Source organism: Eubalaena glacialis, chromosome 16, assembly GCF_028564815.1.
Source record: "Eubalaena glacialis isolate mEubGla1 chromosome 16, mEubGla1.1.hap2.+ XY, whole genome shotgun sequence".
Taxonomy (NCBI): Eukaryota; Metazoa; Chordata; class Mammalia; order Artiodactyla; family Balaenidae; genus Eubalaena; species Eubalaena glacialis.
In genome coordinates this window covers 86,447,343-86,473,698 of record NC_083731.1, presented here as the reverse complement: position 1 = coordinate 86,473,698, position 26,356 = coordinate 86,447,343, and the positions used below count along the sequence as shown (strand labels likewise).

The 26,356-nt window shown below is 39.7% G+C and overlaps 1 pseudogene; it reads right to left on the bottom strand.

The window, feature by feature from the left end:
* LOC133076398 (phospholipid-transporting ATPase IB-like) overlaps nt 1-26,356 on the bottom strand; it is an 84,079-nt pseudogene that overhangs the window by 57,370 nt on the left and 353 nt on the right.

Genomic DNA, 26,356 nt, shown 5'->3' with positions numbered 1-26,356 from the left:
GACTAGGGAGTTACTGCAAATGGGCATGAGACATCTTGTTGGGGTGATGGAGATGTAAAACTGGATTCTGATGATCGTTGCACAGCCCTGTAAATTTGCTAAAAATCATCGACTTGTACACTTAAAATGAGTGTTTTCACGGTGTAGAAATTAAACCTCAATAAAACTGTTCAAAAAACCCCCCAAAAAACCGAATCCCAGTACTTACAGCCCCTTTGCAGTAGAGCCGGAGCTGTCCTGTAGGAGTTCGCACAATTACAGACATCCTCTTTCCAGTACTAGAACAATAGAGTGTATTATTAGTTTCTATTTTCCTCAGTACATGACACTAATACCCACCCAAAAATTCAAAGCCAAAAGAATTCTAATAGAGTCCTCAGCTGCCCATTGCTGAAAAGGCCAGCATGTTTCTTGCCAGCCTCTTCTTTTTTCTTTACCTGCTTCTTTTAACTGAGATTCTAATTATAAATCTCCACCTTCTTCTCCTACTATTCTTTTCTTCCATGGAAGTTTACTGACACAAATATATGTAATATATTATATTATATTATATTAATATAATTACATATATTATATTTTATATTAATATGTACTATTATAACATAGTACATGACATAAATATAATGTAATATACCTTTCTTATGTATTGTATGTACATGTATTACTTATAATACATAAATTTTATATACATGTAATATATATAATCATCAAAATTTGATGAGGAAAGGGGAAAGCAGCCCTGGGTCTGTGTATTATTCAGTCCTCACACCATCTTTATCAACTAGACCTTCCTGCCCCCATTTTGCTGCACAGAGATGTTAAATTCCTCCTCACCATCTCATTCGCCCACGCTTAACTCTCCTGTCATCTTTCAATTATCAGCCCAAGTCCCACCTCCCCACAAAGGCTCCCAGGCCCCTAAGAGATAGACCTCCACCACCAGTGGCACCGCTGTCTCCATCAGATCATACTCTTCAATATTCTTTATCGCCCTCATAACGACTGGGAATTACCTTGTTTACTAAAGCAGGGGACCCCACAAACAGGTGGTGCACCCTAGTCCTAGAACAGTATTCTAGAAAAATATTTGTAGCTGCATAGACTGCAATTCTCTCCATGAAGATGAAAATACGTTTTGCTTGCTTTTTTTACATTCTTTAACTTTTCTTTCACCTCTGGAGGCACAGATTGGTTGACAATACCAAGGACTTTGGAACCAGATAGACCTGGATTTGAACCCTGATTCTGCCACTTATTTGCTTAGCGACGTTGGGAAGGTCATTTAAATGGAGCCCCAGCTGCCGGTCTTTCAAGTGCAGTGACCACCACTGGCCTCAGAGGACCGCTCTGTGTGTGTCCAGCAGACCAGCTGGGCTTTCAGTCATTAGTTCCTCCACGTTTTCAAGTTTTTCCAACAAAAAGAATTTTATTTTTCTTCAGGAATAAGATTGATCGAGAAAAGGATGTTCAAGCTTGGAGGAAAAGTAAGAGGTTCATAGACATGATGGCCGAAGGAGAGAAGGAAGATCTGCTTCAGGGAGAAGAAAACCCTAGTGAAATCCAAACAAGCCTCAGAGAAGAGTGCTCCAATTAAAATAATAGTAATAATAAACACTCATACCAAGTGCTCCATCAGTTTTTACTATGTGCCGGGCATTGTGATTTAATCTTCACAACAATCCTGTGAGGCGGACACCATTGCTAGCCCCATTTTACAGATCAAGAAACTGTGGCACAGAGAGGTTAGGTGACCAGGAAAGTCATGAGCTAGTAAGTAACAGAACCACAACTACGACCACAAGTGATCCTTTTCCCTCCTCTGTCCCCCAAGCTTTTTTCACCCTCTCACCCTCCTCTCCACATGCACCCATGCTTGTCATCTCCCTTCTCCCCTTCTTCCTTCTCTGGTCCACTGGCCCCGTCAATATAGCCACCAAGGAGCAAAATGAGCCACTGAGACGGCAGCTCTGCCAGGTCACCAAGCAGAGAGTGCCAGCAAGAAAAGATGTTTCCCACCCCCCAGGGAGCCCCATGGCCATGCCTACTGAAAACACAGCCTTCATCTGTCCCCACCTCACTGCCAACAGTCTAAGCCAGAGCTCCCACCCTCCAAGGATGGTCCCGGTGACCAATCTTACAGTGGAACGCTTCAGCTAGAAGGGACTTTTCAACAGGGATAAAGGATTAGCAATTGTTTTAAATACTTAGAAAGCTGTTAGAACACTACTCAAAGCAAATAAATCATTTAAGTGGTACCTAACTAGGAAAGCACGTGTTAATGACAGGAAATGACTGCTCTAGTGGTAGCAGTAGTCAAATATTAAGAAAGGAGAAAGCTAGAATGAATACTGAGATGTATTTTCTTGTAACGAAGTTCTTAGAAAAATCTTTCCTAGGACTTCCTTGGCTGTCCAGTGGTTAGGACTCCGTGCTTCCACTGCAGTGGGCACGGGTTCAACCCCTGGTTGGGGCACTAAGATCCCGCATGCCACCTGGCACGGCCAAAAAAAAAAAAAATCTCTCCTAGAGAGGGGGTAACAACAACTTTTCTGAGGTTTAAAGCTTTTTTTTTTTTTTTTTAATGTCATTGGGAAACAAGGCTTTAAAAATACAATTTAAAAAAAATCATCTGGCTTTAGGAAGAATGAATGATTTACTTATTAATTTACTTTTCTAATTTTTCAAATTTCACATTAGAAATAGTGAAATGGTCCAAGAGATATGACTTCATGAGTCTGGAGGAAAATCCAATGGAAATAAAATCATCACTTCAGGCCACAGATGCTGGGGTGTAAGAGGAAAGAAGAATGCACATTGTTTGGGAAAAAATTAATTAATTCACTGTCTATTTTTAAAGAAACAGTTTTTGGTTTATTTGTGAAAATAATGTTCAATATCCATTTGTTAAAAAAGAGACAATAGGCCCAAAATGGAGTCATGTGTGCTCAGCCCACATCCCCAAACCAAGACTCAATACCTAACTGCAATTTCAGACTCTCCCAGGAATCTAATCTTAACCAGTCAGTGTGGAATCACCTGGTCAGCACTAGTGAGGTAACCTGAGTGACGGACCCCAGGGGTCCCCCAAAGGAAGATGACCTTGTCCCAAACAATCTACTTTTTGCTAGTAGCCTCTTTGTCCCGCCCCATCTGCCCATCTAGCTAACTAGAATTTCAGGATTCTGTATTAAGGTTTTGATTTACACTGCCAAATCTCAGTTGAATAGCCACAGAAAGAGCCCTGGGAAATACACAAATAGAATGAAAAGGCAGCTTACCTAGAAAATTCCAGGACATTAAGAATTTCAAGTGTGAATTCTTCTCCCATCTACAGGAAGATAAGACAACATATTCTTACCTGAGGATAAAAGTATTCATCTCACAAAATAACTCACTCTCCCAATCACAAACAAGTTTTACCCTCCAAATACGTATCTTTTTCAAAAAATAAATCTTCCTGCAAGTCTGATGAGATAATGGTGCCCTCCTCTGGTAAGAATATTGTTTGCAACCTGGGCAATATTGGCAAAAGTGCTTCTGATAGTGACAATTTAAGACTGAAACACCTCTCTCTTCCACCTAAAATCTGCACGATTAGAAAAATTGTATAAACACTCTCATGTTGTAAGGTTACATGGAGTAAGGGAGAAAATCAGCAGAGAGAAATGTGAACAAACAAATCTTTTAATAAAATTGCACAGATCAAATAAAATCCTTAATGCTTAGATAATTTGAAGAGGTAAACATGAAAAGAGGTGGCATGCTAAAAAAATATATCAATGAAACATGCATTCTCTTCTAAATTTTTCCAGTTACAGCCTCTTGAATTCCTGTAACCATGATCAATTTATCTCTGCATCTACCAGCTCTCAGCTTCACCACTGCAGAAGTTCAAATGTGATATATGATATTTATATATATATCTATGTGATATAAAGATGAATTAATCAGTCCATTCTAGCAAGGACTCAACGTCTAGTAAGCATCTCTAACCATTGCATTATTACTAAGAAAAAAAACAGTGCATTGGCCACCATGCTTACATTGCTTCAATTTTTTCCCCATAATATCAAAGGCTTGTGGTCATCAAGATAGAACAAGGGTATATGTAACAAAATGAATTAATCAACGTATTGATAAAAACAGAACTCACCAAAATATAGAAACATTTTGATTCTTCATAGGAAAAAAATTAGTTTACTTCTTAAATGTCTGACAATTCTAACTCTTTGGAATAGCTCAATTTTTTTTTTTTATGTTAGCAATTTTTTTTCTTTTTTAACATCTTTATTGGAGTATAATTGCTTTACAATGGTGTGTTAGTTTCTGCTTTATAACAAAGTGAATCAGCTATACATATATCCCCATATCTCCTCCCTCTTGCGTCTCCCTCCCACCCCTCCCTATCCCATCCCTCTAGGGGGTCACAAAGCACCGAGCTGATCTCCCTGTGCTATGCGGTTGCTTCCCACTAGCTAGCTATTTTACATTTGGTAGTGTATATATGTCCATGACACTCTCTCACTTCGTCCCAGCTTACCCTTCCCCCTCCCCGTGTCCTCAAGTCCATTCTCTACGTCTGCGTCTTTATTCCTGTCCTGCCCCTAGGTTCTTCAGAACCTTTTTAAATTTTTTTAGATTCCATATATATGTGTTAGCATATGGTATTTGTTTTTCTCTTTCTGACTTACTTCACTCTGTATGACAGACTCTAGGTCCATCCACCTCACTACAAATGACTCAATTTCATTTCTTTTTATGGCTGAGTAATATTCCATTGTATATATGTGCCACATCTTCTTTATCCATTCATCTGTCAATGGACACTTAGGTTGGGAATAGCTCAATTTTATTGAGCACCTGCTCTGCACCAAGCATTAATGTCAATTACTTTACACATACTAACTCATTTAATGTTCGCAAGGACCCTACTGCATACGTGATTCCCAGGTGGGAATCCTGGGCACTGGATTCCGAGCTCCTACTCCGCACTGCTGTACACACGTGTCTCTCTGGGTGAGCAGGTGTGTGTAACGGCTAGAAAGTACAATGTATCAAGTACTACTCACAGCTTCTACGGTGACAGAGTACGGCGTTCTTGTAGTGAAAACAAAGCCAAGTTTACTTGCTCCTTTCACTAAAGTGGCTTCATCTGTCAGTAAAAGGTCTGTATTAATGGAGATCGAGCAAATGTATTAACGCTAAATTTAATTCAATACAGATTCCTCCGGCACTAAACTATCATGTCATTCTCTTACACTTGGGTTTTTTACCCAAATGCACTTACCTGTGCTTCTAGGTGGCAGAGTGCTCACGGAAGAGGAAATCTGGTTAAACAGGGCCTCTGTCAGTGGGCCTAACTCACCAGCCTGGAAGGAAAATACTTTCTTCCCGCTCGCTGCGGTCTTGTTTGTTCTCCATGCCATTAGGAGCACCTCCATCAACCGCTGCAGGGCCTTAACCTGACCCCTGCCGTGTTACTGATTATAACCTGCCACTGAGCCCTGCTCCGAGAGCCATCCCCTGCCAGCCTTCTTAGGCATTAGGGGTGTGTGGAGAGTGGGAGCCCCAGAGCTACAGAGCGGCTCAGAGCTGCGCTGTACATGATCGCCCCTAACCGGTGAGAGTTTCAGGCAAGGAGAAAGGCAGGTGTGATCAAGGGACCAGCAATGGCATCAGCTCTTCTGTGGGCCCATCACCTGCCAAGTCTCTACGTGCACACAGCACCTACCTGGGGAGGAGGCCTGGTAGCTTATATCATTTCCGTCTCTCTCTGGAACCGCAGTGTGGCACGCGCACAACAGGGTAAGAAATTCCTCTATATAGTCTTTCACGGGCTGTAAGAAAGGGACAGGGCTAGTGAGCGTCTTCCAACGCAAAGGCCCCCTCCACCCCGCATCACGCGAGAGTCTCATGCAATCTGCAATTAGTACCAACTGAGGTTTCACTTCAGGTCCATACAGTCAGGCACCAGCTAAAAACCATACTGTGCATTCAAAATGGAGTGGAGTGGGTATTGAGTCAGGGACAGTGCAGGGGGCTGGGAGACTGCAGAGAAAACAGGAGGAACCTGTGCTTTTGGAGCTTCTGTTCTCCTTGGGGAGACAGGCTCTCTCAAAGCTGAAGGAAACAAGTAAGGGCTGTGATAGAGAAGACAGGGGCCTATTTTAGGTAGGTGATCAGGAAAAAATATATATATTTAAATGTTTAAATTAAGCCCTAAATAGAAAGGTTAGTTGTGGGTGTTAGTGTACCTGTGTGGTGGCACACACCAGACAAAGGTTGTAGCACCTTCCCAGGCCCCAAAGTCAGGACAAAGATTCATTGTTAGCGGAGCTTCAAGACAAGCGTGACCCCAGCATCTTGAGCCTCGGGCTCAATGACACAGAATGAGGTAGGAGAGAGAGAGGACCACAGTGGTGAGTTTGGATTTTATCTTAAGTGTGGTCCAGTCCTCGGGAGGGTCTTAAGCAAAGGAAGAACATGTACAGGTTTGCATTTTGAAAGATCACTTTTATTTTTAAGAAGATCAAGATTTCAAATCAGGTAGATCAACATCTTAAAATAGATAAGTGCAGATATTGGTAGCATACAATAGAACCAAAGAGTTTAAAAGCAGATAGAGACAGGATTTCATAGATTGCTACACAGTAGAAAATTCTTGTATAATGTCTGAATTCACTCACACTCAAGTTCAGGCCTCAGTTCATAATTTTGGTGTAAAATCCCTTGCTTACTATATTAACACCAAAACTTTTCAAGGCACTCTCTCTCTCTTCCTTTTAGAAAACCATATGCATGTGTTAAAGTTATATAGCATTACCCTGTTGACTTAAAGGGAAAATAGCAGACTTACATGGTCATTCTCAAAGTTCTGCAATAATGTTGGGTCATTGAATTCATAGGACTCTGGGATGGGACAAGGTGACTGACTGAGGAAGGATAGATAAGATTCGTTTGAACTAAAAGTTCCTGGTGGTACCAGTCAATAATCAAGCAGATCTAAATCAAACACAGCCCCACCTTCTGTTCTCACTAAGTCACACTTCCAGCTAGTAAATATTTAAGGTTCTGTCAAATTATACATCCTCCCAGGTCTCGAGCTGCAAAATGGCATTAGAAAATGCTTAAACTTGTGTTGAAAATTGTACCGTTATACGGAGTTTGAGGCAGAGTAAATTGCCACGAAAGCAGTAAATTGAAGACTAGATTCTGGGTTCTTTGAATATCCCATGGGAAAGATCTAGGGGAGCTTCCTGGGAACTGCCACTGGGGTTCTGGACAAGGGGGCTGTGTTATTACACGCCAGTGTGCTGGCACTGACAAAAAGTCCACCGCAAGGTAAAGGAAAAGGGGCAAAGGAGAAAAGACCGTATCTAGTTACCTTAAGTTTTCTTCACCAGCAGCACTTCTGTCTGACTGATTTCTAAGGGAAAATGAGAGAGGAAATGCGATGGTTACAGGCTATAAATATAAAACTCTTTAGGAATTCTAATCATGTATAAAAGCAGACATAAACCAAATTTTTTAAAAAACTGCAAGTTTTCATATAAAATATATTAAGTTGCAATCTCATTATCTCATTCAGATATAGCTATAGTATTATAGGTTCAGATAAGTTTTGGAGTAAATAAAGGCTACTTAATTTTGTTAAGAAAAAAAATGAGAACTTCCAATAGAGTATGGCAATAAAAACACTTACCCAGGACTTCCCTGGTGGCGCAGTGGTTAGGAATCCGCTTGCCAATGCAGGGGACACGGGTTCGGGCCCTGGTCCGGGAAGATCCCACATGCCGCATAGCAGCTGGGCCCATGTGCCACAACTACTGAGCCTGCGCTCTAGAGCCTGTGAGCCACGGCTGCTGAGCCCACGTGCCACAACTGCAGGGCCCAAGCGCCTAGAGCCCGTGCTCCGCAGCAGGGGAGACCACCGCAATGAGAGGCCCGCGCACCGCAACGAAGAGTAGCCCCCGCTCTCAGCAACTGGAGAGGGCCCGCGCGCAGCAATGAGGACCCAACACAGCCAAAAATAAATAAATAAATATTAAAAACAACAAAAAAAAACTTACCCATAAATTATACCAGCAATGGTACACTTCTTAAATGTCATAATATTGCACGTGAGGGTCCCTGTTTTATCAGAGAATAAGTATTTCACCTATGCAAAGAAGAAATACATTTTAAATTTAACTAAAGAAAGAAAAATTAACACGATAAACATAAATTTAAAATGTATTTAGAGAGCAAAGATGGTGTTCTTTCTCTTTAAATCCTCAAATTACGTGAATTTTTAGAAAACAAGAAGTTCAGTCTATAAGAATTCTATATGTAATATTTATTTCTTTCAGAAGCCATACTCTTCTCTTTGTTGTACACTGGAGGTGAAATTCTATGGTAATACACAAAGTAAACTTCAAGTCATCAAACCTAAGAAATTCAGAAGTCCAAGTTCATTTTCCTGCAACAAGAAATCTCATTTAAAGTACCTAGAAAACACTAAGTAGACAGACACTGATATACTGATATATATATATATGTATATCTCAGATGAAAAAGAAAACCAAACCCAAAGCCATTTTAATCATGATCACAAGTATAATACTCGTTTTAAAGACAAATGGAAATTCTGTAGGTGATCATTTCTGTCCAACAAATACTGCAAAGCAATGTGGAGTTAAACAGTTTTAAGATCTTTGTATTATTCAGAAAGAATAGATGGATACCAACTAACTATTTGTTAAATAAAGTCACCAGAAATGATAATAAAAGGCAGAAGCTTTCACATAAGCTTTCAAAAACATTTATTTGTTTTTATTTTTAGAAACAACTGATTTTTGTATACTGATTTTGTATCATGCAACTTTGCTGGATTTATTTATTATTGCTTACAGGTTTTTGGTGGAGTCTTTAGGGTTTTCTGTACATATCATGTCATCTGCCAAAAAAGACAGCTTTAATTCTTCCTTTCTGATTTGGATGCCTTATATTTATTTTTCTTGCCTAATTACTGTGGCTAGGACTTCCAATAATAAGCTGAATAGAAGTAGTGAGAGTAGGCATCCTTGTTTTATTTCTGATTTTAGAGGAATAACTTTCAATTTTTCATTGAGTATAATTTCAACGGTGAGCTTGTCATATACACCCTTTATTATGTTGAAATATGTTCCCTCTATAGTCGCTTTGTTGACATTTTTATCATACATGGATGTTGAATTTTGTCAAATGCTTTTTCTGCATCTATTGAGATGATTACATGATTCTTATCCATCATTTTTTAAAAAATTTATTTATTTAATTTATTTATTTTGGGCTGCAATAGGTCTTTGTTGCTACATGCAGGGTTTTCTCTAGTTGCAGCAAGTGGGGGCTACTCTTCATTGTGGTGCGTGGGCTTCTCATTGTGGTGGCTTCTCTAGTTCCAGAGCATGGGCTCTAGGCACGTGGGCTTCAGTAGTTGTGGCACGTGGGCTCAGTAGTTGTGGCATGCGGGCTCTAGAGCGCAGGCTCAGTAGTTGTGGCGCATGGGCTTAGTTGCTCCGCGGCACGTGGGATCTCCCTGGACCAGGGATCAAATCCATGTTCCCTGCGTTGGCAGGTGGATTCTTAACCACTGTGCCACCAGGGAAGCCCTCCCTCATTTTGTTAATGTGGTGTATCACACTGGTCGATTTGTGGATGTTGAACCAGCCTTGCACTCCTAGAATAAATCATCATGATGTATGATCCTTTCAATGCATTGTTGAATTTGATTTGCCAATATTTTGTTGAGGATTTTTGCATCCAAGTTTATCAGGGATATTGGCCTGTAATTTTCTTTTTTTGTGGTGTCCTTGTCTCTGCTGGTAAATGGTGAAACCAGGATTCACACTCAGGAAGTTTAACTCCAAAATTCTGCCTTTCACCATAATTTATATGTGGCCTCCAATTAATTGAAAGATGGAAAATCATAATCTAGTAAAAAAAAAATATATTGAGAACAAAAAGTAGAAAGAAAAAAAGTAACAATTACAAGTCTTTCTCCTTTTAGGTACTATACAACTGTGAGAGTTGTACCTTTTTTTTTTTTTCCAGCTTACCTGTAGTATAATTGACAAAAAATCGTGGCAGTTTTTAAAAGTGAATTTTAACTTGTAAAGATGCCAGTGTCATTTAAAAGGTAACCAACATCTTTCTGTCGGTAACCTGGCATCATTCCTGCCTCTTTCTATTGAATGGCAGGGTCTAGAGGCCCGAGGCTACGTTTCTCCCAATCTCTTGTCAGCAGGTTAGATTCTACCATTGAGAGGAATTTTCAGTAAAGAACTAGAAGTTCTACTACTTCCCTTCTGGCAGCTGTGGGCAGATGCATGGGTGTGGCAGGTATGAAATTTTGCAGCACTTTCTGGATGCTTCCCTATGGGTCACCTGCCTTAGGGAAGCATAATCACGGCCACCCCCCAGGCTCCAGGGTCCCTGTGGCTCCCTCAAAGCTAACTGAAACCCTGGGAGCTCCCAGCAGCTTTTCCTGCCTGTCCCTCCAGCTCTTCCACTCTTTCATAAGCACATAATAACCTGTATTTGGTCTGTTCTACTTGCAACCCAGGATGCAATATTATTAATATTTGAACAAACTGTACTTCTGAAGCTCCACGTGGGTGTCATACTATCTATAGCCCGTGGCTAAATTTGGCACTTGAACTCTGCACATGCTCTCCCTGAATCCACCTTCTGTGAAGCTCCCATCACACTTCTCAGCCCTGGAGAGGCCCTCACCTGCCCGAGCTCTTCATTAAGATTGGATGTTCTAGCCATGGCATAGACATTAATTCCCTTAAAATGCATATCTTCATCCTGCAGGAAACAAACAAAATAGCCAAGCCACACAATCAGAACTAGGCTCAAAATTTTTTCAGGAAATCTATACTGCCACTGATCTTCCAGTGTGCTTGACATTTAGAAAAAATTCACAGTGGAGAGTCTAGAATACTTGGTTTTGGACCCATATGTGCTAGTTTCTCACATAGGTTGGCAGTCGATTCAGGAGAAGCAAAGCCATGTGGAAACAAACATCGAGGTGATCCGGAAGACGTGGCTTTCAAATCCTGGCTCTGTCTCAGACACGCTGTGTGGCCTTGAGTGCGTCTCAGTTACTACATCTACCAAATGGGAGCAGTAACAGGGACCTCGCAGCACTACTCATAGAGCCACTGCAAAAATCAAATGAGAAGACAAATATTTGAAAGGACTTTGTCTAATTTTGTGGTTGCTAAAATAATATTCCCTTCCAAATGATGGTAGTTCATTGACCTATTGGGAGAATCATGTTCAGGTGACATCCAGCAAGAATTTTATTTCAAAGAAAAATATTTTTAAAAACAACTCAAAGTTACAACCCCACATTCAAATTGGAAAATTTGTTCAGTCACAACTTACGAAGTATTAACTTCAGTCAACACATGGTTGTCACCTAAGAAATCTTTTTCTTAATTTGAAGGAACTCTGGAACGGCTTTGTTTCTGTCATTCTTGCCAAGCTCTGTAAATCTATTGTAAGTCTACTGGACTCTCCTCCTCTGTGAGTATCTTAAGTTTCAATGGTTGACTATTTCTCTACACTTGCTACTAAGCCGCTATCTCTTAAATATTTCTTATCGGCTAGAAAAAATATGTGGGAAAAATAAAAGGTGTCCTCAAGAGTGACGCAGAGGCACCCAGGCACTGCTGAGTCAACGTGACACCCGTGCTTGGCTCTCCTGTCCAAGACTCAGGTGGCCCAGCAGCTGCACTGGCCCCGTCACAAAAACTCAGTTACACTGATTCTTGAAACCAAAGCCATAGCTCAAGAGAGAATTTTCTTAACTTCCTGATTTTAATACTCACCCAGTTTATAAACAGGGCCTGAATGTATTTTGCAATTTCCAGAGTGGCCAGCGGAATGATGGGGATGAGATTATGGTACAGAATGATGAACGCCAAAATGTCAAACCCAAAGCTGTGGGAGTCGTAATCTGTGGAAGAAAATGAGAGGGACCACACTGCAGCTTCAGGTAATACCTTTATCCACCTTTGTTTTCATTATGACATTTTAAAATTGTGGAATTTTTCTCCATGAAAATTATTAAAAGTATAATTAAGTGGACACAGTTATAAAATGGTTTTTAAAATATTAGTTAAGCACCAACCAACCAGGTATCAATCATAGGGTATATGGGAAGCATGGAGATACAAGCTCTAGTAAGACACAGATCCTGCCCTCAGGGAACTTTGGAGGCAGCTTGAAAAAGTAGGATGAGTCAGGAACTACAGCAGGATGAGTTCCATGAAGTGCTGAACATGGAGTGTAGCAGCAACAACACAAAGCTGGGGGCGCACAAAGGGGTCTTGGAGAAGCTGGTGAGCAAAGCATTGAAGAAGGGAACTTGTTAAATGCAGGAAACGAGGAGGAGGGAATGAGGAGGACTTTTTAGCTAGAAGTAACAGTAGTTTTGAAGTCATAGAGATATTATAATGATTTTTAAAACTCAGGGAAAGAAGGAAAGGGAAGCCCCCCCTCAAAAAAATGAATATGATGCTTTGTAATACGATGTTAGTGACATACTCATTTTCAAAGAGGTAGTATGTTTGAGAGAATAATTTTCCAGTAAGAATTCAACCTAATTTCACAGAAATTTACTAAAAAAAAATCTAGAAAGTGTTCAGAGGATATACACACTGCCTTACATGTGTCTTTCTGAAAACTTGCGTCTCAGTCTTACACATTAAATTTATATAGTTGAATTATGGGAGGAGGGGTAATAACTGAAAAGAGCTAAATGCAAAGTAAGTTGTAAAGAAGATTAGTTTAAACACAAATCTGTATAAATATAGACAAAATAAAATAATTTTAAGTTAAAATTTTATATTCATTTTTCTAAACAGGAGCATATTTGTAATTTAGAATGATACTAGCAAAATCTAGATTTCTAAATGCCATCAATCTAAAAAGCAGATTCCATTCACCATCCATCACATATATTCAAACTCTTATCATCTGGAGTTTACTCATTTTCCTTTATTTGCCACGATTATACTTTTATAGTTACTCTATTACTTTATGGTCATAAATCATTCTTTTAAGAAAATTAGAGGCAGATATTACTATGACCACTTTATGGACAGAGAAACAGAGACAAAATGTTTAGTGCTTTGCTAAATTTAATAATTACTAAAAATACAGTCATAACTTTAACTACTCAATATCTTTCTCTTCTCTTGGATTAGAATAGCCTGGGCAGGGTAATGTAGTTGGACTCAATTACAGGTTCTTATTCCAAATAAGCCACTAGCTTCCTCTGTGCTTTTCAGTAAATGTAGAGAATCTGTTTCACTTTTGTAAAACAAGAGGTTGGACTAGAAAACTATAAAATTCTGTTTAGCTCTAAAATTTTTTATTTTAGCCAATAAATTAATTACTTAGTTCCTATTATGAAAAGGCACTGCTCTTGGAGTTAAAGATATAATGATTCCCCTCCTCAAAAATTCACAACCTAGTTGGAGGGTGCGGGGACAATTATTATGAAACATGGAAATGGAATTAAGAATATCATTATAGAAGCCAAAGAGGGCTCCTAATTGAAGAAAGGAGGGGGTCAGGTAAGTCACAGGAAATGCTACCAGAGAAGGCAATGCTTCATCTTGGTCTGAAAGGTGTCCAGACACACATATGAAGCAGAAAGAGCACTGGACTAGAGGCCTGGAGACGATCAGCAGGCTGATGGATGGAAGCATGGTGAAAAAGACAAAAGCGGTCCTCTGTGAACAGAGACTAAGTGCTAACGAAGAAGCGGTGAGGTATCAAGTGATGGAGATAGGTCAGCTTATAAAAGTCATGACATGCCACGTGACAGGAGATTTATCTGGACCCTGTAGGCCAGGGGTCAGGAAGACACTTTTTCTAACAGCCAGACGATAAATATTTTAGGCTCTGTGGACCATACAGTCTTGTTGCAACTACTCAACTCTGCTGTTGTATCATGAAAAAGCAATAAATAATACACAGATGAATAAACAGTGTGGCTGTGTTCCAATAAAACTTTATTTACAAAAACAAGCAGTGGGCCGTTGGATGGTAGTTTACCAACTCAGTGCAGGCACTAAGACATCACTGAATCCACTGCACTTACTCATTACTACTTTTTATATGCATCCTTCTGGAAACTATGTGAAGAATGAATCTGAGTAGAACTTGACTGAGGGCTGAGCAATCAGTTAGGAAACGTTGGTGGTAGTCCAGGGATGAAGAGGAGAGAGCCTACAGAGAAAAGATTGGAAAGGTAGACTCAGCAAGACTTTGGGACTGATTGGATGATGAAAGCCATGGGGGTGGAAGTGGGGAAGAGAGGAGCAAACTGAGAAGGAGATAAGTGTGACCTTTATGTTTCCAGCTTGGATGACTGTCAGATGCTGGTACCACACTTACATGGAGAATATTGAAAAGACAGCCTGGTTTGGGGGAAAAAGATGAATTTTGCTTTGTACACACTGAGGTAAGAAACCTACATGACATCTGGAGAGCAATGTCCGGGCAATAATGAGTTAATAATTCATAGAGAAAGCTGAGCTGGAGGCAAACAAGAAGACATCAACAGGTGGATGACAGTTGAAATTATTAGAAGAGATGAGCTCTCTTACAGGGGTGATCTTGGAAAAGAAAATCACCCTAAGAAGCTGATGAAGACTCTCCTTCAGAAAAAAAAAAAAAATACACACATATAGGAATAAAATTTTTCACGAAATTTCAAGGATTTATGGACCCAAGTTGAAGAATTCCTGGCGACCCCAGGATCCTGGAAAACACCAGCATTTAAAAGGTAGATCAAGGTTTCTATGAATCAAATAGGGAAAAGATGGTTTTTTAAAAAAATCAGAAGTGAGCAGTAGAAATCCAGTTAGATAGTGACTTTAAAAATGACCACTGTGGCGGGGCGGGGGAACATGGGTAACTGAAAGCTGAGCCTATGTTCCTTTCAAAAATCTCCCAGGAATCTGGCTGCAGAGGTTTTATGGATAACTCATTTCAGCAACTGAGAAACAAAATGCGTTTGTGGAATAAAAACAGTCTTTTATTTCAAAAAAAAAAAAAAATGACCACTGGGTTTGGTAATCAGGAATTTATTCCTAATCTTGAGCAACAATTTCAGTAGAGTGGTTGAAGTAGACAGCAGACTGAAATGGGCTCAAGAATGACCAGGAGTTACCACATGGCCCGGCGACCCTACTACTGGGCATATACCCAGAGAAAACCATAATTCAAAAAGACACATGCACCCCAATGTTCATTGCAGCACTATTCACAATAGCCAGGTCATGGAAGCAACCTAAACGTCCATTGACAGACGAATGGATAAAGAAGATGTGGTACATATATACAATGGAATATTACTCAGCCATGAGAAGGAACAAAATTGGGTCATTTGTAGAGACGTGGATGGACCTAGAGATTGTCATACAGAGTGAAGTAAGTTAGAAAGAGAAAAACAAGTATCGTACATTAACGCATATATGTGGAATCTAGAAAAATGGTATAGATGAACCAGTTTGCAAGGCAGAAATAGAGACACAGATGTAGAGAATAAACGTATGGACACCAAGGGGGGAAGGGGGGAGATGACTTGGGAGACTGGGATTGACATATATACACTAATATGTATAAAATAGATAACAAATATGAACTTGCTGTATAAAAAAAATAAAATAAAATTCAAATCAAAAAAAAAAATAAGAGAGCTAACGACAACATCAAAAAGAATGACCAGGAGGTGAGAGAATGGAAACACTGTGGGCTGTCTCTTCTTTCAAGAAGTCTCATCAAGAAGGGAAGAAAAGGTCATTTGTATGATATGCAGAACTTGAGACATTTTATAGACATCAAAATATCAGTGACTTTTGTAAGCTTTTATGTCTGTTTCAAAATAAGATAATATACACACTCTTGGGCTAGAGAAAATTAAACAAGCAAATTTAAATTGAGATTATTTTTTAAAACTCATCTAAAATCTAGAAGCCTAAAATCAAAACTGGACAAGTAACATCTAGAAACTCGGACTGCATAAGAATGAATCCTTGGTGTGTGATCCAAACATTTACAAAGTCTATACCTTCCTTTTATTCCTAAAATGCTCTCAAACAGATCCTCTCAAGGGAAGTTAGAGCAATAGAGAATCCTCAGGTGATAGATTAGAAAAGGCAGAAAGATGTACGATGGTTTACTCTGAAAACACGGGAAGACAAACAAAAATGCTGAACTTTGAATGTCCAATCCCAGTTTACCTTTAAGCCTCTTACTGACAGAAGGACACTTTGGCCTCTGAATGCCCTCAGTGCTCCTTGTCATTTCCCTGGCACCACTCATCGCACTCACTCAAGGAGGCAGCTATCATCCCCACTTTCGAGTGAGGAAAGCAATGCTCAGAGAAGTGAAAACCTCGCCCAAGCTCTTCTGGTGACTGAGTGCCAGATGCAGAGGCGTGGCCCTCGTCCACCTGACTCAGCCTCATGCCTCTGCCCTGACTTCTCCTCTGCTTTATTCCAGAATGCCAGGATTACATGAAACCGGCAGGACAATCTTTCCCAAAAAATCTTAAGAAGGAAATGTTCTATTTCTAAAACTCACTAACCCTCAGTTTCTGAAAACAAACAAAGCAAAACCACCACACACCAGTTAGAACAAGAGCCTCCCCTTTTAAATCAAAACATGGTAAGTCTTTAAAGTCACTTTTAAAAGCAGCACACAGACTTCCCTGGTGGCGCAGTGGTTAAGAATCCACCTGCCAATGCAAGGGACACGGGTTCGAGCCCTGGTCCGGGAAGATCCCACATGCCGTGGAGCAACTAAGCCCATGCACCACAACTACTGAGCTTGAGCTCTAGAGCCCGCGAGCCACAACTACTGAGCCTGCGTGCCACAACTACTGAAGCCCATGCACCTACAGCCCATGCTCCCCAACAAGAGAAGCCACCACAATGAGAAGCCCACGCACTGCAACGAAGAGTAGCCCCCGCTCGCTGCAACTAGAGGAAACCCACATGCAACAATGAAGATCCAACGCAACCAAAAAATAAACAAAAATTTAAAAATAAATAAAATAAAATAAAAGCAGCACAATTTCCAAAAATGGCGGCTTCCTGCCGTGCTCTGGCACTTACCCTTCTTCCCGATGTACCAGATGTCTGCTCTGCCGTATCTGTCATTCCAGAATATGGCTCCCACACAGCTCACCAAGGACATGACCAAGAGCAGCAGGGACACCACCAGGGTCTGCACATTGGTCACGTTCTCAACTTTGGATCTCTTGGGGGGTGACTCGACTGCGTTCTGTGCAATAGCGTGCGACCACACACCAAACAAAACCAGTGGATTACAGTGGAAAGCATTTTGATGGTGAGAGGTGGTCAAAAATTACAATGGTTAAAAAGTAGGGTATGTCTTTGGCCAAATCACTAACGGACTGAAAGTGTGACCATGGTTAAATGAGCGTGGTTTTTCCACCTCGGTTCCTGGAGCATCATTCTCTAGTTCATAGAAGACATATTCACACAGCAGATCCATTACCTCAAAATCCTAGGGTTCCTAAAAAAAACAAACTGTTGTCATTTTTGGCAATACTATTTGTCATCATAGATTATTTACCTGCATGAATTTGGTTTCAAATCCAGTGTAAACAACTATGCCAAGGATCCACTCCGTATTTTTAAGCTGTGTACCTCTTAGCAAGACCTGGTCAGGCCCAACTAGAACAGGGCTAAAAATAAAAAAGAGCATTTATAAACTACCAAAGAAGTTCTTCTTTTCACAATGTAAAACGAACCTAGGCGTTCACCATACATACATACATATATTTGTATATATATACATATATATGTATTTCCTTTGTCAAGTTCAACTATTTGGACAAATAGCAATAAAAACAAATGTGTCTTCAAAGAAAGTATCTATTTCTAAAAGAGCATAGAAAAAAATTGCTTTGTCATCCATTTCTCACCATTCCCAAGATATGTGGATCAAAAATTTTAGAGAGTAAAACATCTCTTATACCTAGGGTGACTATAAAAGTTATTGTCAGGGAAAATTAAGTGGACAAAAAAATGTTTGAGAAGGAAAATATGATACCTTTTACCATTTAGGTACAAGGTTCCAGTGAAGCTACTGAAATGACAATTAGGTCATTAGGTCACATTCTATTTTTCCAGATAGGCTTGACAATTGCTTTTCTGTTTGCATTTTAGCTGTTTCTAACAAAGCCTACAAAATAAAATCAAAGGAAAAATGAAAACAGGATTTTCATGGCAAAGTTCAATGTCTCCAATAGTTAACAAGATTGTGAAAGTCAGTGTCTGAAAATGTATTGTACTTACCAGATAATAAATAATGTACATTAAACGTTAACATAAACTTTGCTAGAAGGTTTTGCTATACTAGCATTTTGCAAATAATTTCAGTAAGGACAAAAGAGATACGAAAGTTAAGTTTTCATCACCTTTATGTGAAATACCGTTTGTGAAATGATAATCACCCTAATCAAACACCATGTAATATTTGATATATTTGAGCCTGTAGCTGATGATACTGAACAGGGGATCACACTTTGAGTAGCAAGGATCTAGAACAATGATTCCAAACTTGTGTGTGCATCAGATCCACCTGGAGGTCTTGTTAAAATACAGATTGCAGGGCTGCACCCCCAAAGTTGTTTTACTCAGTGGGTCTGGGGTAGGGCACCACAATGTGCATTTCTAACAACTCCAAGAGGGTGGTGATGCTGCTGGCCCAGGGATCACACTTTGAGAACCACTCATCGAGAAAATGCTTCATTCCAATAAAATAATCTCAACCTTGCAGAGAGAAAAGGCAGATCTTCAAGAGAATTAGGAATCAAATTGTCATCAGTCTAACAATAAAAATAAAATCCTCTTTGTGTATTTTGTAAGTATTTAATTAAAAGACCTTTAACTCTAGAATGCTACATCTTTCCAAATAGCAAATAAATGTGAAAGTTTAGTACAAATATTCTCAGGCATGTATACAAGGTCTTAAAAGTTCTGACACTCAAGAGATCTACATTGAAACAGCTTGGGATGAACTTCTGTTCATCAAAAGATATCTTAAAGTCTGAAAGCAAGTTACCTACTGGGAGACAGAAGAATAGGTATTAAAAGTGCATGAAGAAATCCTGTAAATCAGTAAGAAAATAGAAATATCCCAGTAGAAAAATGAACAACCAGCGTGAACACATATTTCCCAGAAGAGGAAAATATGTATTACCAGCAAACTCAAAAATAGATGTTCAAGAGTGATACATTAATGAATTAAAGAAGAAAAAGCATTTACCACATCAACAGATGCTGAAAAAAATTAGTAAAAGATTTAACATGCATTCCAGGAAAAAAAAAATTCTTAGTAAGCTTCACATATAAGAAAACTTTCCAAATCTGGCAAAAGGTATCTCTGAAAATCAAGAACAACTATCATACTTAACTTTGAAATATTAGAAGTATTTCCATGTTAGTTAGTCAGGAAAAAGATGAGATTAGGTTCTATCACCAAATTTATTTTCAATTGTTCTGGAGTTTCCAGAGACAAGATGGGGGAAAAAAAGAAATGAGATATTACTACTATTGGAAAGGAAAGACCAAAAACCACCCAACTTTTAAAGAAAGGATTTACTGCCCCCCAAATCCTATACACTTGACTTAAAAGTCATAAAAATGTGTAAGAGTTTAATAAGGTGGCTGGATATAAGATCAACAAACAAAAATAAGTACTAATGATGTACTGCTAGATCTGGCTATTGTTAATAAAATTGCTATAAACACTTGTATAAATGTTTTTGTGTGAATATATGTTTTCATTTCTCTGGGATAAATGCCCAGGAGTGTAATTGCTAGGTCATATGATAGTTGCATAATAGTTATACCAAACTGCCAAAATGTTTTCCAAGTGGCTGTACAATTTTATATTCCCACCCACAATGTATGAGTGATTCAGTCTCCACACATCCTCACCAGCATTTGATGTTTTAAGTATTTTTAATTCTGGCCATTCTGATAGATGTGTAGTGATATCTCACTGTGATTTTAATTTACATTTCCCTAATAGCTAATTATGTAGAAAATGTTTTCATGTACTCATTTGCCATTTTTATATCCTCCTCTGTGAAAGGTCTCTTTTGCCCATTTTCTAATTGGATTGTTGGTTTGGGTTTTTTTCTGTACAGTTTTGACTCCTCTCTGATGACATGAGTGTCAGCTCTTTGGTTATATTCCCACAGGCCCCTGAGGCTCTGTTAATTTTTTTTTTTCAGTCTACTTTGTTGTTTAAATTGGGTAGTTCCTATTGTGTATCTTTCAATTCATGGATTCTTTCCTCTGGCCCTTCTATTCTGCTGTTGAGCCCATCCCTTGAGCTTTTTTCATTTGCTTCGCTGGTTTTGGGGGGGGGGGTTTAGTTATTATATTTTTAAGTTCTAAAGTCTCCATTTGGATCTTTATATCTTCTGTTTCTTTGCCGACAGTTTTGTTTCAGGCATGTTTCTGATTGCTCATGGAAGCTTTTTTCTAAAGCATCCTTTAGCGTCTCTGTCAGATAATGCTTACATCTCTCTTATTTTGCTGTTGGCATCAGTGGTTGTCTTTTTTCATCGAGTTTGAGATCCTCCTGGTTTGAGGTACGGTGAATAACTTTCGACTGAGATCTGGACAGCTTGGGTATTATGTTACAAGAGGCTGGATATCATTTAAACCTTAGATGGCTTCCTCTGGCACCTCTGACAGGGGACAAGGTTGCTGTCTTGTTACTGCGTGATGGGGGATAAGCGTACAAGTTGCAAACTTGGCCTCTGTGGAGGGCCAAGGGGTGAGGGTTCTCTAATAGCTAGGCAAGGGTGAGAGTTCCAGCTGCCCTGTTTTGGAGGCCTCCAGAAACACCTCCCTGGCTTGAAGGGGTTGAAATGCCTTGTTACTGCTGTCCACATGGTCTCCACGGACACTGTGAAAGAGGGGAGGGCCTCGTTACCGCCCTTACTACTGAATGAAGGCCCTGGCTCCCTCCTTGGCCTTCTCTGATACCACCTTTGCGGGGGGGCAGGGGGCCTCATCACAGCCTGGTAAAGGTGGAAGTCTAGGCTGCGCAGGCTACCTTTGCTGGTGTGGGTGCACATGGGGCCACACCTCGGCTACGCTGTCTGGCTGGAGTAGAGTGGCCGCTGTCTGAAAGTTTTCTGTCTTATCAGGCTGCCCATTTCCTGGTCCTCTGACTAGAGAAAAAGGCTCTGGGGGGCATTTCTTCTGTCTGTGTCCATTGGTCTTTCTGCATTTCCAGTTTCTTCAGTTCCAAGCCTGAGATAAACGAGGCGAAGGAAAAACCCAGGGAACTCACCACCACACTGTTCCCTGGATTCCAAGGTCCTGCCATCTGCCTTCTTCTCTCTGTCTTTCAAAGTCTTCTTATGTTTGTTTTCTATATAATGCCCAAAGTTTTTACTTGTACTTAGCAGGAAAAACAGGTAAAAGAATGTCTACTCCATCTTCCCAGAAACAGAAGTCTATAATTGAATTTTTAAAAATCTGGTAGGTACCAAACTATTACTCTGATTAGCACTGAGGATAAAGGTGGTATTTGGAAAGTGAGGAAAGTAAAATAAATTAATTTTCTGTATTATTTTTACAAAGATGATATATTTAACAAATTGTAAACCTGTTTTCCATTTTCAAGTTTGCCAAGAAGATGGCAACAGACATGCAAATAGTCAAGTGTAAGATCAAGGGCTTCCTTACTTAAGCAAACTAACAGAATAAAAATCAATGTCTTTTTTCCATTAATAAAAAGTTAATTGAAAAACTGTTTCCTCCCACTCACAATCACAAGTTATTCTGAAGTCCAAATGGTAGTTCTAAAAGCAACAGTATAGAAGATCACTCAGAGTTCATTTATACCCCCTTTTAATCCAGTTATAATATTTAGCCATGACAGCAGTTTTATCATCAATCATTAACAGAAATATCCTCAAAACTAAATGCATAAAGGTGTGTTATCCTTTATGACCTGACTTTTATAGGATATATTTTCTCCTGCAGTAGTGAATGACACATTCATGTAGTTCCTGCTTATTATTTTAAAAGTACCCTTTAAATATCTGATGAGGATACATTACATCCATTCATTAGTGGTGAGACCATTTTCATCATGAAAAAAAAACAAATGTTCAAGAGATTGAATCAATCTCTCTCTAAACTTGACATTGTGGACTCAGGTATAAAGTTAGGAATTAAAAAGATATCTTAGGAAGTAAAAAGGTATCTATGGGGCTTCCCTGGTGGCGCAGTGGTTAAGAATCTGCCTGCCAATGCAGGGGACACAAGTTCGAGGCCTGGCTGGGGAAGATCCCACATGCCGCGGAGCAACTAAGCCCGTGTGCCACAACTACTGAGCTTGCGCTCTAGAGCCCATGAGCCACAACTACTGAAGCCCGCGCGCCCTAGAGCCCGTGCTCTACAACAAGAGAAGCCACCGCAATGAGAAGCCTGCGCACTGCAACGAAGAGTAGCCCCCCGCTCGCTGCAAGTAGAGAAAGCCCGCGTGCAGCAACGAAGACCCAACGCAGCCAAAAATAAATTAATTAATTTATTAAAAAAAAAAAGATATCTTTACCTGCCGCCGTATTTTTAGGTTTGTCTCTCCATCCAGATTAGACGTTGCAACATAGCACGTTGCCTGAGGTTCACTAAAGAAAATAAAACAGATAATATTTGAATCAATTTCTCTCTAACAAATTAATTTCCCAATATTTGTAACTATGAAACGTGATCTACATCAATAAAGGTTCTTCAAAACTGAAAGCACTACAACAACTACTGGAGATTGGCCTTAAAGTTCATCCGGTTTTAAGTAAAAATAAAAGACATTTTTCATTTTCACAAAGAACTTTAATGAACAACGTGTATCACTAACTGAACGAACTTTTTGGCCAGCCCAGTACTTTGCCATGGGATATTAGCAGTCTGATCCTACAGGCCCAAAATTCACCTAGCAGAAGAGCTCAGTAAAAAACTTCCCACCCTTTCAGACTGTGTGATTACCCTTTAACCTCAACACCCCCCCCCCACCGCCACCTCCAGAAAGAGAAGGTTGAAGATAAACAGGAGCAGTTACATACAGAACAGACCAGAATCACATGTGAAGCCTAACATAAAATTGTTATTTTTTTGAAATGGGTCCATTGTAATCCCTAAAGGCCCAGGCTCTACAGTCTTTAGAATGAGGGTAGATCTTCCAAGACAACTCTGCACAGAGCAGAGGCCCTAAGACAAACATTCCACTTAGGGCTTCTGCGTTTCCATCTGACCTCCACAGTTAGGGAATCAGGCACTGAATTAGCAAACGTTTGCCTTGCCAGGTTATACTCCATGTCAAATGCAACTCATTTATGACAATTAACTATTTTGGGGGAAATGCCACCAAGAATAACAAAAATTAACCAGTGAAGTTTACTTAAGTCTTAAACTCAGACACCTCTTTTGACTGTATCTCATTTACTGAAATAATCAGGTTTAAAGTAAACCAATCTGTATTCATTTGCTAACCAAGATCATATACCCCAAAAGAGAAATGTAGCTTCATTGGGTATTCCAGTGATATGACTTCCAGAAGCCTCTCCTCTATGAAAACAATGAGAAAACTGGCAAAAATGATCAGCGTCAACTTTTCCAGAACTCTGAAAATTAATCAAAGGCTAAAACAGCCTAGGGATACTTTATTCAAGAAAAATGGCTGAATCTTGATTAAAAAAAATTAATAATGAGCTTTGTGATATTTTAACTTGCCTTAGCTCCAAATCCTGCTTTTAGCTCAGTGGTAGCTTTGAAAAATAACAGTCTACATTCCCAGTACTGGGAGGGAGCAGAATAGAACTGGAGCTCTTTGAAAGCTTCATTCCCAAAGAGTTATTATTTGACCTGTCTGATGGTTCCCTGGAAGACCCCACTTGAAAGGCTTGCTCTTATTTGGCCTGACTCAGGGCTCACCCAGTGCTGAAACTCTCTTCCTTGAAGAGGTAGGGGAGGGGAAATTTGCTGAAGACTTTTACAGGGAAGTGTTTAAATGTTGCAGCTGCCCGAGGTCACGTATAACAGTTGGAGTAAACAACAGACTAACCAAAAAGCTTTAAGGAAAAACTGGTAATGGGCAGCAACAAAAATAAATCTTGGGGAGGAGAGAGAATCTAACTGCCAGAGATGCCACATTTTATTACTTCAAACGTTCAGTTTTCAACAAAAAAATCATGAGACCTGAAAAGAAGCAAGTGTGGCAAATCGTTTATCAATTCTCTTGTCCCAATTTCTTTTTCTTTCTTTCTTTCTTTTTTTTTTTGCCACACCGTGTGGTTTGTGGGATCTTAGTTCCTTGACCAGGGATTGGGCCACAGCAGTGAAAGCGCCAAGTCCTAGAAGCCTGACCACTGGACCACCAGGGAATTCCCCCAGTTTCTATTATTACCAGCAATGAATAAGAGTCCCTTTTGTACCATGTCCTTGTAAGCACATATTACATTCAGACTTTTAAACTTTGTTAATTGAATGATTGTGAAACAATCCTAACTCAAGGCCAAAAAGATAATCACATAGTTTTCTAAAAGTTTATAAATGTCTTTCACATTTAATTCTTCAATTTATGTAAAGCTGATTTTGTTTTCTTTTTTTTTTTTTTTCCGGCAAAGACTTACGTCTTGCGGGATCTTAGTTCCCCGACCAGGTATCGAACCTGTGACCCCTGCAGTAGAAGCGTGGAGTCCTCACCACCGGACCACCAGGGAAGTCCCTAAAGTTGATTTTCGTGTAGAGAGGAATTTCATTTTTTGTTGTGTGGGTAACCAATTTCCAAGTGTTATTTATTTAACAGCCCGTCCTGTTACCACGGATGCATAGTGCCACCTCTGTCACACATCAAAGTTCCAACGTGTACAGATCTGTTTCTGGATTCTCTTATTTTCTTCCACCATTCTAGTTTTTCTTTTCCTGTGCCAATACTAACCTGCCTAAACTGCTACAAACTAAAAATCATCTCTTTAAATATGGTCAGACAACTTCCCCCAAATTATTCTTATTCATAAGTGTCTTGGCTGTGCTAGGCCCTTTGCTCTTCCAAATACATTTCTATTAACCATGCCTTTTTTCTGTATCTTATGATGTCTTGACGTCTTAAAAATCTTGCTGGCTGGAGAGAGACTGCAACTCCCAAGGGCAATCGATTCTTAGAGACAGAGTAGGGCTCTGCCAGGAGTATGCCTTCATGTGCAAACCAACCAATCCTGAGTCTGTCTTCCCCGAACACCCCTTCTATCTAACTTTCACATGCTTTTGCCCTAAATCATCCCAGGGCCTGGTACTAGGCAACTAGAGACCTATAGCCCAAAGCCCACCAGAATGTCAAGCTAGGCAATCCTAAATGGTTTACTCCGCCCTGCCTTGCCTTTCCTGAAGAAACCTCAATAACGGCCCTGACCTAGGCTTTCCTCTCTCCCCCGTTCCCGCCTCCTGACCAAATGCAGTGCTTCCCTGTGGCCCTGCATGGCATGGCCTTCCCCGCTTCTCTCGGGAAATGTAACAGATTCTTCTTTCAATGGCAGTGACACTCAACGGCATTGAATGTCATCGTTCAATCACCTCCACAAGCTAAAATCCCACAGGTACAAATTAGACATTTACAATCAGCTTGTCAATTTCCACTAAAACATGTTTGAGATTTCGTTTGGAATTGCAGTAAACTTCTAGATCCATTTGGTGGAAACTGACACCTTTATAACAGTGAATCTTCCTATCCAAGAACATGGTATATTTCTCCATATGTTTAAGTCTTCAGATGTCTTTTTGATAAAGTTTCATTAGTTTCTCCATAAAGCACTTGCATATATTTTGTCAGATCTGTTCTTAAGTACTCTATAATTTTGTTTCTACTGTGAAATATGTCTTTATTACATGAGAATAAAACAAGATAATAAGTATAAAATTTTTTATATTTGTTGAATGCCTGTAGAAATTGTAGAAGGGATGGAATTAGTCTAAGAATCAGGACAGGAGAAAATATGTCTAGGGAAATTAAAGAAAAGATGATAAAAGTATAGAATAGCAGTCATCAAACTATGACCCAAACGCCAAATCCAGCCTCTGCCTATTTTTATAAATAAAGTTTTATTGGGACACAGCCATTCTATTTGTTTACATATTGCCTATGGCTGCTTCTGATGTTACAAAGGCAGAGATGAATAGCTACGACAGAGATTGCATGGCCCACAAAGCGGAAACTATTTACTATGTGTCCTTTTATAGAAAATGTTTGCAGTCACTAG